The sequence below is a fragment of the Corvus moneduloides genome, chromosome 17 (assembly GCF_009650955.1).
Source record: "Corvus moneduloides isolate bCorMon1 chromosome 17, bCorMon1.pri, whole genome shotgun sequence".
NCBI classification, from domain to species: Eukaryota; Metazoa; Chordata; class Aves; order Passeriformes; family Corvidae; genus Corvus; species Corvus moneduloides.
The window spans coordinates 4,398,500-4,414,057 of record NC_045492.1 but is presented as its reverse complement, the minus strand read 5'-3'; the positions used below and the strand labels follow the sequence as shown (position 1 = coordinate 4,414,057).

The window sequence follows — 15,558 nt, the reverse complement described above, 5'->3', positions numbered from 1 at the left end:
AAATGCCTCTCGGAATACCGCACAGGCACTCCCACCCTGCTCCTTTTCCATTGTTTGCTAAAAGATGAACAAATATTTTCCAAAACACACCTGGAGTAGAAATGAGGAATGCAGGATTATTAAAGCAGGAAACTTTTTTTCAGCATTTCATAAGACAGACTGGAAATTTTCTTGGTGGGTTTAGGACTGCACCCTGGAAAGAGCAACAGGACGTTGATTTATAAGGAGAGGACAAGTGTGGCTGGGCTTGCCCATGTTTCAGCTTTCCTGCAGCTGCTCCTCTGCTCTCCAACAGAAGAAATGGGAGATTCAGATGGTCTGCAAAGGGGAGTGAAATGGAGAGGGGAGAGATCCACGGGCATCAAGACATCTCTGGAAGTACCAAACACCAGCATCTCCTCAATCAAACCAGAAGATGAACCTCTAAAGGAGCTAAAAGGTCACCCTGAGAGCTCTTCCTGGAGAGGACACAGTTCAACTCCTCCCAGACATAATTCCCTATCGCTCTCACAGACCCCAGAGCCCCAGAAAAGATTTTTGTCCCATCACTCTGGCTGCCTGTTTTCCAGTGACCTGGTTCCTTCCCTGTACCTAAAGAAATGGCACATTTGACTTCTGGCACAAACAGGTCAGGCTAACTATAGCACAAGTTCGGGCCCCAGCATCTGTTTACCTGCAAAGTGACACAGAAGTGGCTGTGTGGGTGGCTGTGGCTTGCAAGGCATTGCATTTTGGTTTCCGTTTTATTTAAAAAAGAAGAGGGGGGAGAAAAAAAGTGCCATTCCTCATGTTGGAGCGAGCTGAGCAGTTTCCATGAGCTCAGCAGATCTGCTGCCACCACGCTGAGCACATCCTGCCACACACACACACAGCCCCTGGCCCTGCAGGGACAATGGGGACTATTTCAGGGGCCAAAAGGAAGGCAAGGCACTTGTGCCACCCCCCTCCTCCCAGCACTGCAGCAGGGAAAGGCTCGCTCTCACCGGGTCAGAGATTGGTTCCTGAGAAGGGCACACAAGTATTGGCCAACACCGTTGTGGGGTTTTTTTGTAAATTTGCATTTCCTGTATATTTTGTCTCACCTGACTAAGCCCAAAAGGGCTTTCAGGGCAAGGTTACTCACTGACAATACAAGAAGAGACGGCGGTTCCGTGAAGTGAGAGTTTACTGAGTGGTTGCAACTTGTGCCACCAACCCTGTCTGAAGGCGTCTCTCGCACACACTCCTTCCTCTTTCACATCTTGAAATCCCCCAAAGGTGAAAACCAAAGGTATTCACTTTCCTCCACCAGCACACACTCAGAGCTGCCCCCCTGACCTTCCTACAAAGCATTTGGCTTGCAGACACTTTGCCATAACACTGCCGAGGCTGGAGCTGGATCTATTAAAGCAGCCACACTGCTGAGTGAGGCTGGAGAGCCTCCTCACCCCCCCATCTGATGATGAAGCTGGAGCTGAGACCTGCAAATCCTCTGCCACATCTTCCCAAGGCAGCAGTTAAAGCACAGCATGACGCTGATGCAGAACACAAACACTTACAGAAATCCTTCACTTAAGTGTCATCAACTAATTTCAGTTTTATTCCACTTAAAAAAAAACCAAACACAAACCATGGAAAAGCAACCCTTGAATGGGATACCTTGAAGTGAAAGACTGGAGATTTCTTAAAGCTTTCAAGTAAAGGGAAAACTGAAGGCCCAGGTATGTGAGTGGCCACTCCTGAAGTTAAGGAGATTGCTCCCAGTCACTGGGTTGCTCGTGGGGAGACACCTGCAGAACAGGGCCCGGATGATCAGGTGAGGTGTCTGCAGCACAAAGTCAAGTCAGTGGCATGGAGAGTGACAGAAATAGCCCTCTCCTCCCCACGCCAAGCTAATCTCTCCACTGGAATTGGAAACCAAGCACAAAAGCCTCTAGCAGGGATCTGAGTGCATAAGCAGTCAGCAGAGGAGGTGGTGCCTGACTTAATTATTTTATTAACAGTCAACTCCTGCACCATGGCAGGGCAAGGAGTTGCCAAACTTCACCCCTTCTGCTCCCTGCAAGGGCCAAGGCCAATCTGTGTGTTCCTGGCCCATGAAATGCTAGGTGACCAGCCCACTGCAGCCCTTCTGCTGAACCCATCCTCTGGCAATAGGCACCACTGAAGAACCCACAGGCTTCTCCTTTGGGCATCACGTTCAGGATTGTCCCTGCTTAGGGATACAGAGCAGCCAAAGACACATGGGTACTCCTGCTGCTGGCCAGGATCTTCCCAGGGTCTGGAGGCAGCAGCAGAGCAGCTCTTCATCACTGGGCCCCCAATGAGGCAAGAGCTCACTGGAGCCCAAAAGCCAAACACCATCCACAGCCAGCCAGAAAGCCACTGAGAGAAGGAGGTGACAGCCCAGGGGACAGGCAGGAGCAGCAGGGAGCAGCAGGCACAGGAGCTCAACCATCCCCAAGGGAGGACAAGGCAGGGGATGTGCCTTGGGGCTGACCATACACAAAGAGCTGAGGTCGTTTCCCTCCCTCCCACAGCCCAGACTGGGTGGGAAGGGCAGCAGCGTCCCCCTCCCACCCCTCCCAGAAGAACTCGCTCCAAGTCACTTCCTAAGCCGTGTCCCTGCAGAGCACATACCCACGAACAGCTCTGCCAAGGCACTCCCCACCCACCGCTGACACGTGAGCTGCTCTGATCTGCAGCACCTTCAGGAGGACGGGAAACAAGCCCCTCTCCTGTCCTACTGATGAGAACAGAGAGCCCTGTGCTGGATCAGGAGCTCTTGGTGTTTGTGGGGTTTATTTTTTTAATTAGTAGAGAGTGCATCAAATCAGGAGGGTCCTCCATGCTAAGATCACCACAGTCTAAAACCGTTTCTTACATAACTGCCTCTGTCACCTCCTGCCTTTTGGAGAATCATTTCATTAGAGCACCATCAGCAAGGACACTGCATCGAGCCCCACCTGGCAACTGCCCCAGCTGTTAGAGCCTCACACACCTACAACAGGGGACCTGGCTGCTGGGTCCTCAAATGAAGACACAGTGGTGGATACCAACAGCGACCACATGGCAAACTGGGGAGTTCAAATCACAAGAGCTGCCCCTCCACCAAATCACAGCCCCAAAACACTCATTTTCACTGGCAGTGCCACAGGACACAGTCTCAGTTCCTACAGAGCAGCATTTCCAGCCTCCTGAAGGGTTTCCTTTTTTTCCTGAAGCTTAAATTTTTATTTCTCCAATATCACCCTCCCAGACAGGTTGTACCATCCCCTTTGTCTGGATCTCTGTGCACGGACTGTGACACAGGTGGGCACCAACCATCATCTCCTCTGGACATCAGGGCTGGTGGGAGGGCTGAAGGCAGAAACCTGAACACAGCCCAAGGCAGCACATCAAACAACAGCTGGACACTAACCCCAGCCAGTGCCTTCACAATAACCTGCAACAAACCCTTCTCCAGAGGTCAAGAGCATCCACTGGTGACCACATGAACACAGAACAGGGTCACTGGCATTTCTCTGGGCAACAAACTCACTGCAAGAGCCACACCACCACCTCACGATTGTTATTTCTAGTCCTGTGCTCCTGCCACGAGGTGCTGGTGGAAGCTACTCGTCCCTCAGCGCTACTCTGAGAGCTCTGGCTATTGCTTCTGGTGGCAAATTCTTCTTGCACACACCGTGTGAGTCTCTGTTGTGCTGTGAGCCCCACAGCACTCACAGGTTAACCACACAGAGGAGTGAAAATGATGAAAATTGTTGCTGCCTCATTTAATTTCACCGGCATCTTAGAAGTAAACAGCTCCTTTCCTCACTCAGGGCTTCTGCAACACTGTAAGCAGCAGATGCTCAGCACTACCAGAAGAATGGTTCCTCCTGAAGGAATGACAGGGCAAGTAGCAAGAAATATCACTTAAAAAATTAAAAAGAAAAATATATATATATATTTTAGCCAGGAACACAACTCCTACATCTGCCCTGGGGTGCTTGTGGGGAAGAGCAGGTACAGAAATCTTCTGGGTGAGAGATCTCATCAGAAATTGGGGGTTTCAGGAAAGATTCTTGGCTTTCCCACAGGTTTCTTGTATGCAAAGTAAGTAACTTAATCTGTGCCCTAATTACCTTCTTAAAGTGAAGATACTGTTTTACCATCTGCAGCAAAGGAGCTTTCATTGCTGCCGGCTGCAATGGTGGTGAAGGTGCATCACTGTAAATTATTTTTCCAGCTTGATGGAAAGCTCAAAATTTCAAGCTAAATTATTCTCCAGAGAACTAAAACCATTTTGGTTTGGCTGCTTTATCTCTATTTCCAGATAATCTCTCTGTCTTCAATGAGCCCATTCCCAGCAGACGGGATGAAATACAAGCAAGAAGAAAAAAGCCAAACAGCAAGTCAAAAAAAATCTCTTTGGAGCCAACACTGGTAATAGAAAGTTTTAAGTGCCTCTTTCTTTTCTCCTCCCAAGTGTTCCACTCCTAACAATACTGGCAGTTGTTTGAGGAAAGCCCCTCAGCATTTTCACTATATATTTCCTGTAAACACTCAATACAGCACAATATACATTCTTCTTCCTATCAATATTTCAACGTGGGCTTCCTCAAAAAAAATTTAAAAACAGCAAAAAACCTTCTGTGCCAAGCAGTCCTCCCCCACATCAGCGTGCCGTGAGGAGCAACACAAACCTGGTGGTGGTCCCCAGACACAAAGGGCTGGACAGCTCAGTCTCAGGGTTCAGCAGACACAGCAGGGAAGGGCTTTGCTTTGTGTCTGAGCACAGTTTACACACATGATTGAGGAGCAAGCCAGAGCATTAAAGCTAAACCAGCTCAGATCTCACTTCCCTCCCCACGTGGCTCCTGTGCAAAGCTGCTCCTGGAGTTCCCAGTGCAAGGCAGCAGGACCTGAAGGCGTTTTAAAAACCTTCCTCTAAAAGCTCTGTAGAGCAAATGCATCCTTCTGTGCCTGCTCCAGCACAGCACTTCAGAGCTGCCACTTTTCTGCGTTAAACTGCCCTTGCCTGGGTAAAGTTTCAAATCTAGAACTTCCATGTGGGTGGTTTTCCCACTCACTAATAGTTGCGGGTTTCTTCTCCCCTCTCTATTTTTATTCCCCATCATCTTCCTCACCAGCCAAGCTCCGCTCTCACTGGCTCTCCCACCACATCCATGGGCAGAGGGGGCTGTTCCAGCCCCAGTTTGAGGCGTAGCTCTAGAACACCTTGAAGGGTACCTTGGAGCTGTAAAAACTGCTCAGCCCCCTTGCACTTCCCAAGGGGGAAGCCTTGGGTTCCCCTCCTGCTTTCAGGTCGATCAATGAATCAGTAAAAACAGACACCCTGGGCCCTTGGCCACTAAATTCCACAGGGAGAAGGGAGAGGGGCATTTCTGCCAGCTGGAACATGAACATCTAACGGTGATTTCGAGTTGAGTTAAACATCAGAAAGTAAGTTCAGGGCTCAATTTCAAACAAAACCAGAGCAAGGCATTCCCTTTTAATCCAGAGCAATAGAGAAACCCACTCAGCAGCGTGCAAAGCTGCAGACAGCACTCACTAATTGTCCTGGTTCCTTTTCTCCCTGAGCTGAGGGCTGAGCACACATAACCAGGAGCAGAGCTCTCCCCTGCTCCCCTCTGACTGTGCCCCAGACAGCACACACAGCTCCAGGGAAGATGATGCTTGAAGACAAGGAAATTTTATTCCTTCAAGAATCCAGCACACGCACCACTCCCCTCTCCCCTTTGCTCCCCTTAGCAGAAAAGTGCCTGCTAACAAAATTTATCTCCGGCATCAGAGGAGCAGCAGGATCCCTGCCCTTAGGCAAAGAGAGAAGGATCAGAATGGGATTTCTGTGCAAACATGAAGCGAATCCCAACTTCCCTCGCACGAGAGCAGCCCCATCCTCTGAGCCAGGCAGTTAAACATTGAAGGAAAGGCATGCAGCAGCTCCGATTATGTGGAACAAAAATTAATTGAGGGCATAAGTCTCTGGTTGGGCTCTCCATTTCTTTTTTCCACAGCACATTATATGGGAGTGGGGGTTGCAATGCAGGCACCTGCAGGGAAAGCAGCCCAACCCATCTGTGACAGTGATATTACCTCTTTTTATTTGTTTTTCTGGTTAGAGCTTCCATTTTTTATCAATCCTGCCACAGACAGATGTGTGGAGGCTTCCAAAACTGCATCCCTCTTCCTGACATTTTCAGCTACACACTGAGAGATCTGTAATTTGGAAAACAACAATTTTCCCTCAAAACAGGCTTTAAAATAAGACATGGGGAAAATAAATAAAAAAAAAAAAAAAAAGCAAACCCAAAGCTAATTTCCAACAGAATCTCAAAAACACCACTGGAAGAGCCCACACCCTTTCCCTCAAGATATAAATTAAAGCCCTATTCACGCCTGCACCCCACTTTTTTTAACAGAAATCCTTCCATTGTTTAAAGCCATTTACACATATTTTGGCCAACGGAAAAAAAATAATCCTGGGAACAGCCCTATTCTGGCACAGCAACAAGCTAGATAAGTGCCTGGATTTTCCATTTGCAGCTCCGAGGCACCTCACGCCGTGCCAGCGTGGGATGTGTCAGCGGCAGGGCTCTTGTGGGCTCCCAGCTATGGACAGGGATGTGCCTTTCCCTGGGAACACCCACACCGGGCATCCCATCTGCCCCCAGACAGATGTGCACCCCCAGGGCTGTGCCTTCTTACAGGGAGTTACCATCCAATGGGACTAAATTCCTCGATTTTTAATGATTTTCTGGGGGTTTTGTCACCAAAAGAAAGTCCTGCCTTCATCTTCTCTTTCCAAGGCAAAGGTGTGATTCTGTCAGCTTTATGGCACCACGCTGACAAAGCCAGTGATTGGCAGGATTTAAAAGTGATTCCTACACACCTGACAGGAGGAATATTGATTTTGTGGGAGATTTATGAGAGGATTCTCTTCCCAAACATCTGATCCATCCATTTTAAATAGCAGCTGCATTTAATTACTGCTAACAAAATGCTTTCAACTCTAAAGCTTATGGACATTATTGAGTGTATCTATAACAATTCCAATAATCCTCAAAAGGTCTTAACTAAATAACATAAAAAGATGCCCTCTGACCCATCCTGCATCCATCAGGGAGCCCAAACAGCTACTCAGGGTAGTGTTACCCTCCTGCCTCTGCTGTGCAGGGACCAGCGGGGTGCCCACAGGCTCTGCTGGGAGAGTAAAGAGGTGAGACTTTGGGAAAAATTAATTATCCATGCTACAGTGTGGGATGCTTTGTTCCAGACAGCTCAAACATCTGGATTTGTTGTCTAGGGCTCAGCCCTTATACCTTGGTAAACTCCACAATGACTTATTGACCTACTAAGCCACGCACATGTCACCAAAAAATTCATCGTCCAGTCACCCCAGATTTTGCAGGTCATGGTTAGCCACCAGCATGCAAGAAAGGGGCCCTGAGGCTGCTGATCCAACACTTACAGAGTGGGCCAGGCCTCCTGCAGCACCCTACAGCTGCTACAGGGTACCAGGGCCAGCCCATGCACAGCGGCAGCCGTGATCAGCACGCCCAGATCAGGGAAATCCAGGCTGTTTTCCCTGGAAGCCTGAAGGAATATTACAAGAGCATCTTCTAGAAAGTGGAACCACAACACTTGGAGAGGACAGAGGCTCCTTAAGATGCAGATGAGCAGACAGCCTGCACGGGGAAAAGCAGCTCCAGCACCGCCTCTCACTTCTACCTCTGCCTGAGCCCCGCTCCAGAGGAACTCGCCGTATCTCACATGCAAGCCATGAGACTGAAACGAAATGTTTTGCTAGCAGAATGCTAACAAAACGTTAGCACAGCCCTCTGCAGTGCCAACATCGCCAGTTTCAGTCTGAAATCAGACTCTGGGAGCAGCTTGCCACTGCCTTGCTGGCGAGGCAGATTTTCTGTTTCTGAAGAGCCTTATTTTTAGGCGCAGCTATCAACCCGCACGTCACCATACGTGCCCTACTTTCTGTGTTTTCTGCGTCTCCTCTTGGCCACAGTCAGGAGCTGTTGTTGGCTTGACTCGCTGCTCTGACAATACAACTGCTCTGACAACCAGTTCAATCAAATATTTACCACTTACTAGTTTGAAAATAAGATTTTGGATACTTTAGATTGACTTGACTTACAAGAATGGAAGCAGAATTGCTGGTACAACTCTCCTCCTCATCAGTCCAGTTCTTACTTTGCTTCTGCCATTTCTGGGATTACCAGCACAGGGGCTCTGCTGCCACAGGCCAAGGAGAACCAAGGAAAACCTTAGGAAACCACATCCGCTCATGAGCCCAACATTCAGCCATCCTTCTCTGCTGTCCCAATGTGCCAACAGTCAGACCTGCCCAGAAGAGACTCTTCCCAAAAATATCAAGATCTAAGGGCCAGAACTCGGCTGGGAAGAGTGGCTGCTCTTAGGGGAGACTTTCTAGAGGGCTTCTTGGACAGAGGTGCCAACCCTGCCATTCGGTAGGTACCTCACTTGAATGTTTGTTCTGAGAAGCAGCGTTATTTGGACGGCAGAAAAATCAGTGTATAAGTCACATTCAGGTAGCAGGGGCACCTCAAAGCCTGAAACCTGATCTGATCCAGCAGATGGTGGGGATGGCCCTTCTGCATCCCACTGACAGACCTCCAGCACTGCTCCCACCGCTGCTTTGGGGGGTTAAGCAAGGCAGCAAGCAAAGCCCACCCAATACAAAACCCACTTAACTTCACGTACCAGATGAACTCTTGCTTGAGACCTCACTAACAAAATCCCTACATCTCAGCTTAGCCCCACCAAGGAGAGAAAATGAAGGTATTAATGGACACCCCATAGCCAGCACGGGGCTCTCCTGCCTTCCTTGGTCTTTCTCTTTGTATGGGTATTTGACCTTTGAGCTGCCGTGCCAGTCATCAAACAGAATCCGTGCCCGTGAAATGCTGCCAAACTCCGACATCACCACATGGAGCTGCCTTAGAGCAATGCCTCACACTTGGGGTTTTCCCATATGGATCATTAAGGATGCCGTGGCTATGCCACAACATCAAATGGAGCAGGTGGGGCAAAATTAAGGCAACTGGTCCTGATTAGGGAAGCTGTGCATCTCCATCCTTCCCTCCTAGGCTGTCCTCTCTCCTCTCTTCCAGAAATACCCAACCTGCAACTTCTGCCCCTTGCCAGCTCAAGGGCAGAGCAGCAAGATACAGCAGACCCTCACTTACAAAGCAGGGGCAAGAGCAAACTCAGAAGGAAGATCTCTTGGCAACTCAGGGTGAGAGGAAAAGGGGGGAATTGCTGCCGGCTTGTTTGTGTGCACTTAGGGTGGCGTTTCTAACCCTGTAATTGTTGCATAATGAATTTAGCAATGGAGTTCAAGAGCTATGAATCATTCAGGCCAAGAAAGCATGAGTCAGCCCCCGAAGAATCATGAGATGTTAAAATGACATACATTTAACTTGAGCTTGACAAATCCAGAGGAGCAATGTCTCAGCACAACTCAAACCATCATGACAATATCCCCACTGCTCCTCCCAAGGGACACAAGGCCAGAGCAGCACCAGAGCAGTGCCTTTGGCCACTGCAAATAATTCACACCTGCCACCCCTGCCCAGCCCAAGCTATCAGCCCCAGCTCCCAAAAAGGCACCTGATGCTGCCTCTTAGCTGGTGCTCACATTCACTCACTGAGAAAGGCCGTAAGGCCCAGCCAGCCTGGGAAAAGCTCTTTGCACAGTCCTGACATGGACTGAGCACTCGGGATGCTCATTTCACTGTGTGTGACCTGCTCAGGAGCTGGATGGGGACAGGGGAGGACAGCAGAGGTGGCTGTGGGAGCTGGCAGTCAGGGTGTTGGAGCAAAGCACAGAGCTGGGGGTGGGAAAAGAGTGCAGATCTCTGCACGGGATCGAGCGTGAAACAGGGCAGATTCATGACAGGGAAGGATGCCTGAGTTAGGGAGTGTATGTGGATGCAGAGAAGACTTCAGGAAGAAAGTGCTGGGGATCCTGCTTAAGCCAGGCCCTGTATTCTGCATTTACAGGGCCTGCATATATGGAAGGAAAGTTATTTTGAAGTGAGATAGGGTGCAAATTCAAAGCAGAACAACTATTCTGGGTTAACTCCCCAGGTGGCTTCTTATTCTAGAGTAGCAGTACCTTTTTCTAGTTTAATTCACTGTAAAAATAGATTAGGCTAATGGTTCTCATCTGCAGGGCCATGGTAGCTGGCCTGCTGCTCTTAGAGCACCCTTAATTGGAGCCTGGCTTTGGGCACATGGGGGGCTCTGGGATGCAGATGGGGTAGTCTGGATTTGGGAACATCGCATTAACTTAAACCAGGAAGGAAACGACCGCCTGCAGGAGGGTCTGCACAGGCACAGGGCTGTCCCTGCAGCAGGTGCATGGGACACAGCCGGGCAGGGGACAGCCCAGGCAGTGCTCTCTGCCCACCATAAACCCAGCAGCACCACACGAGACCCACAGCCTGCCCTCTGCACGCACCCCGAGGCCTCCGTGTAAAGCCAGTTTTGTTTGAGGTTCCTTTGAATTTACCATTTATCAAGCTTCCATTTAGCCCCGTTAATCACAGCCTATCAAGCTCTTTCAAATGCAAACATGGAAATGTACCCAGCAACTGCACTTCTCCCGTTTATCCTTCTCCTGCTGGAATTATGGAGGGCTACAAAGCAGGAATGCCAACCCACCTGTCTCACGCTTTTCAACCACTTCCCATGGGATAAAATCAGCTGACTATTCTGGAAAAAAAACAGACTGATCTCTTTCCCTGCCAGCTAGCAACATTCAAGGAGAGCAAACAATGTGTTGTGCGGGAGAAAGAGCATCCCTGTGAAAGTCAAGGGGAGAGGCAGACGGGCGGCTCCAGCACCTGCATCAGCACATGGATGCTGTCTCTGGAAGCAGGGACAGCCAAGCCACCTTTGTCAAAGGTTTTGCATTTCCTAGCTGGGCCTCTAGAGCCAGAGATCTCACAGCTCACTTAATCCCCGTCAAACGATACACCATTTGTTTGCTTTGTTTGGGTATTAAGGCTTAGCCTTCCTCAAGCTATTCATTCTTTTTCCTCAGTGCCTACGTGGCTGTTAACCCCAGTGCTGACACGCTTCTGAGAGCTGCAAGCGAAAGCTCTGTCAGGAAGAGCCACATCCTTCTGCAGGTGACGCTTGTCCCAGCCGGCAGTGCCGAGTTCTGACTCAGTCCCGTGTCTGCAGCTTCACTGACAAACCTTTTCCCACTTTGCCGTGAGACCCCGGGTGTAGCATTCATTCCCTCACCTCCCAAAGTCTGACAGCTTTTCCTGCTGCTCTTTGCTCAAGCCGAGTCCAGCACTGCCCGGCAAAGTGGGATCTACCCCGATTCCAGGGGCGAGCTGCAGGTGATTCCCACCCACCATTACCTACCCCTGGTGCTGCTGCTGGTGGCCAAGCACCCCGTGCTCCACGCTGAGCCTGCAGCCAAGCAGGACCTGGCATAGGAGCGGGGCTGTGCCTTAATCAGAGCTGGACTCAGCTTGCTGCTGGTACCACCCTGCACCTCCACCCCAGCCAGCAAAGCACCCGGGCTCCGCTCTCCTTTCAGGAGCGTCACCTTCAAAAAAAACCTTTAAAAATATAGTGTCTCCCTCTATTTGTATAAAGAAAAAACGTGTTGAACAGTAAAAAGTGGCAGCCCACAACTGTGCATGCCCTAAACAGGCCCTGGCAAGCAGCAGAGCTGGTGTGGGCCGGTGGCAGCGCAGCAGAACGGGGCTGTCGGGATGAATGCGCAGGGCAGCACTCGGGAAGGAGACAAGCAGATTAATAGAAGACAACAGATTTCTAGTAAGATTGCGATAAGCCTCTTGAAACTTCCCTAAAGGATGAGCCAGCTGGCAAGACCATCCTAGGAGGTGGTGTAAGTTGACTAACAGCCTTGCAAAAAGCCAACAGCCGACCCCTTTCACACGTCCCAGCTCACTCCTGCAGCTCCTCAAGCAAGGAAAGCTGAACAAGCCACACCTGGATGCCTGTACCCCAGCACTCACTCGCGATTCCAGCCCTCCTTGCAGAGAAGCCACTGGCCCTGAACTGTTCTGAACAAGCAGCGAGGTCGGGCTGACCGCAGCACGGGCAGAGCTCACTGTCCCACTCTCCCTGGCCGGTCACCCAGCACGTTTCACTGCCCACAAGGGGCTAATCCTGACCCGTGTCCCCAGTGTTGGGCCACAAAGCTGCCAGGCTTCTTTGGGAAGCGGCACATGGCTCCTGGAAAGGGCTTTGCCAAGCCTAGATGGGAATGACGAGGTGATGAGCAGGGCTCCTGCATTATGCTTTCCCTTCCTTCCTAAATTCATCTCTGCTGGGATCCCTCCAAATCCAAGTCCTCCAGAAACACCACACCCCAGTGAGCAGTTGCACCCTCTGAGGAGGAAGAGGAGAGGGCTATCCACAGTGGAAGGAAAGCTTGAAGTGTTAAGGTTTTTATCCTTCAAAGGACAATACCTTCAAAACCTGCTGGAGGTGGAGTGGACACCACACCCAGGTATGGCCAAAAGAAAGAGCTCACTATGTCCCCCTGCCAGTGCCACAACAAAACCCTGTCACCGTTTGAAACTGGAGGTTTCACCTGGAGCATCTTCTTCAGGATAATGAACAGCAGCAGCCAGTTTATTTGATATCAGGCAAGTTTTTCTTCTTAGGCCAATTAGCTGCTGATATAATTTGCCCACTGAGGTCACTGAATCATCATTTAGCAGTTTCAAAGGAGAGGAGATGAACTGCAGGCCAATTTCCCCCCTCCAGCTCAATGAGTGATTCAAAATGCAGTTAATGATAGTGGCTCATAAGTATCTGGCAGAGGATTTGAGAGAGCAATTTATTGCCCAAAAAGAGGCTGATCTCTTTCAGCCAAAGCAGCTCAGTTGGTGAAGATGTAGGATCTGATTTTGCCATCTTACTTGACAGTTGTTAAATACTCAAGAGCTGCTAAACTTAAATCAGGCACAGGTAAAAGGAAAAAGGAGAAGCAGATCCAAAATCAGGGTAAGGAAGGTCACACTTAAAACCCACTTTGTCACCAGCAGGCAAGAGACCTTCTAAAGGATGAGGGAAAGAACAGAGTAATAACCAACAAGACTTTCAGCACAAATCCTGCATTTTTGTGAGTTTATATAAGATAAAAATGAGACACCCCCTCATCCACAAAAGCTTCATTATTTGTCAACCTCAGGCTCCATAACCAGTAAACACTGGTGGATGTTTTTCTTCTTGCTGGATGAAATGTGCCTAGAGGCAACAGGCATTTTATAAATTATTAAACCAAGGGAAAATAAGGTTCCAACAAAGTGACTGCAGAAGCACCAAGGAGCTGGTACAATTGGTACCAGCACATTTACACAGGGTCATTTTTCCTGCAACAACCGACTCAACAAGAAGACATTGTTGGAAATGCACATCCTGAACACGTGGTCTTGATGGCAAAAAGAAGATGAGATATCTCAGCATTTCATCACATCCATCACACATATCTGAAGTTCAACACTTTAAATCTTATTTTTCTTATGAAACAGTCACTTACGTTTTCCAGTCAGAGGGAAAATAAGCTTTTTTTTTTTTAATTCCAACCTCATGAGAGATCTCAGGACATGAAGCAGACCCCATGAAAATACTGTAATAGGAGTATTTTATATCACCCATAGTTTTTGATCCAACCCATAGCATTGAGAAGGAATGAAAAAACATAAATGAAAAAGTATTCTTCACTCTCAGAATTTAATACATTACATCTTTCACAACAAACAGAATCCACCTCCAAATTAAGTTCTGTCCAGCCAGAAAAACCCCTTCTGCTTTCTGCCATAACAGCACTTGGCCCTGCCATCTGTGAAAAACCACTTAACAGTAACGGCGGGGCTCAGGACACCAGGTAAAGGAAGGCTGGGTCAAGGTGAGAGCTAGGGCAGCCCAGGCAGCTGCTGCTCCCGAGGTTCGCTGAGCGTTTGTTAGGGAACAGGAGGGCTCAGAGATGGGTTTGGGTTTTCTTTTCTAGGTTATCGAACCCTCTCCTTTCCCTGACAATTTGTGAAAAGCCACTTTTCCTGCTACTACTCTACTGCAGCTTGAAGCATCTTCCCCCTCCTCGAGCAGTTATCATCATGCAGAAAAGATCTTTTCATGGTAAGCAAGCAGAGAAATAAACATGAATTCGGTGGCTTGTCAGAGCCAACCAAAGGCATCTCTACCACCACGGACACCTCAGGCCCTGGAGCTGGAGAAGGGGCTGAAGTTCAGCTTGAAGTTCCCCCGGTCTGCCAGTGTCTGAAGGAGACTCTCCAAGAAAGCCCTTCACCCCTCACAAAAACCAGCACTTGCAACCCCGATGCCATTTCAGGAATTACGGTTGCCTGTATTTATGCTACCTCGAGTAAATTTCTTCCACAGCCCTTTCGTGCTAGAAGGGAGAGGAATTCTACACGCACTAAGCAAAACCCACCCACGGGCAGCCCAAAACACCTCCATCTACAGCGGGCTGGCTCTCGCACGATGCCCCACGGTACGCACGGCACTTCTACACGGGCGACAAAAGCTGCGCGGAGTCGGGACTGCCTTGAAAGGGGGAACCGCGTCCTCATCCATGTGCCACGATAAGGTGGCCGGGCTGAGCCGGTGCCGGGCTGCCCGGGGAGGGCAGCAGCTCCTGCAGCCCGTTCGGGGCTGGAGTTACCCAAACTCCGCGCTGCCTGCGGCGGGGACCGCACCCGCCCGCGGCACGGCAGGACCGCGGCAGCCCCGCGCAGCATCCCCCGGGCCGGGCCGGGCCGGGCCGGGCCGGGCCAGCCCCAATCCCCGCTGCTCGCCCCCCGCACGGCCCCGGCCCCGCACTCACCGCGGCAGCTCCGCGCAGCGGGCCCGGCCCCGCGCTCCCGCGGGCAGCAGCCGGCGGACGGAGGCAGCGGGAGGCAGCGGGAGGCAGCGGCGCCGCGCAGACCCGGTCCCCGCCCGCCTCCGGCCCCGGTTGCGGCCGCAGCTCCGCCCCGAGGAGGGGCCGGGGCCGGAGGCGGGCGGGGACCGGCGCCCGCCCTGCAGGTGAAGGCGCGGAGCATCCCCGGGGATGCTGCGGGAGCGAGGGCTCGTCCGCATGGGGCGGGCGGGGCTGTTTCTGTCGCCGGGAGGGGTAATTAGGATAAATAAACAAATATTTTTTTTAAAAGAAACCACTTTGAATTTCAGTGGAAGGTCGCACCCCTGCCTACCCGCCCAGCTGCCTGTGGGTAAGATTTACCCCGACTTCTGGCTCGGCACAGGGTGAGGGATGCTGCTGCCCCCACTGAGGCTGGAAGGTGGATGTGTGGTTTAGAAACTGTTTTGCCAGGGTTTTTGGCACAAATATCTGAGCCCGGCAGCGGGTTCCTATTTCTCACTGAGTGATTTGGTGCGAGGGATGGAATCCCAGACAATTTTTAGGAGGAACCAAAATCCCCCCCCAGTGCAATGTAACATCACATCAGGCTTTTAAACACAGTGACTGATACCAAAACCCAGTGCCATTCTTGAAGTGTGCCTTATGCCAATTTTAAA

At 50.4% G+C, this 15,558-nt stretch overlaps 1 protein-coding gene across 1 annotated transcript in view; it reads right to left on the bottom strand.

Annotated features, from left to right (window-relative positions):
• Positions 1 to 14,982, bottom strand: part of PPP1R16B (protein phosphatase 1 regulatory subunit 16B) — a 58,661-nt gene extending 43,679 nt beyond the window's left edge. The window contains exon 1 of the mRNA XM_032127010.1: positions 14,867 to 14,982. The gene's annotated coding sequence lies outside the window, so the exon portion shown is untranslated. The remainder of the gene's footprint in view (positions 1 to 14,866) is intronic.
• Between the last annotated feature and the right edge of the window lie 576 nt (positions 14,983 to 15,558).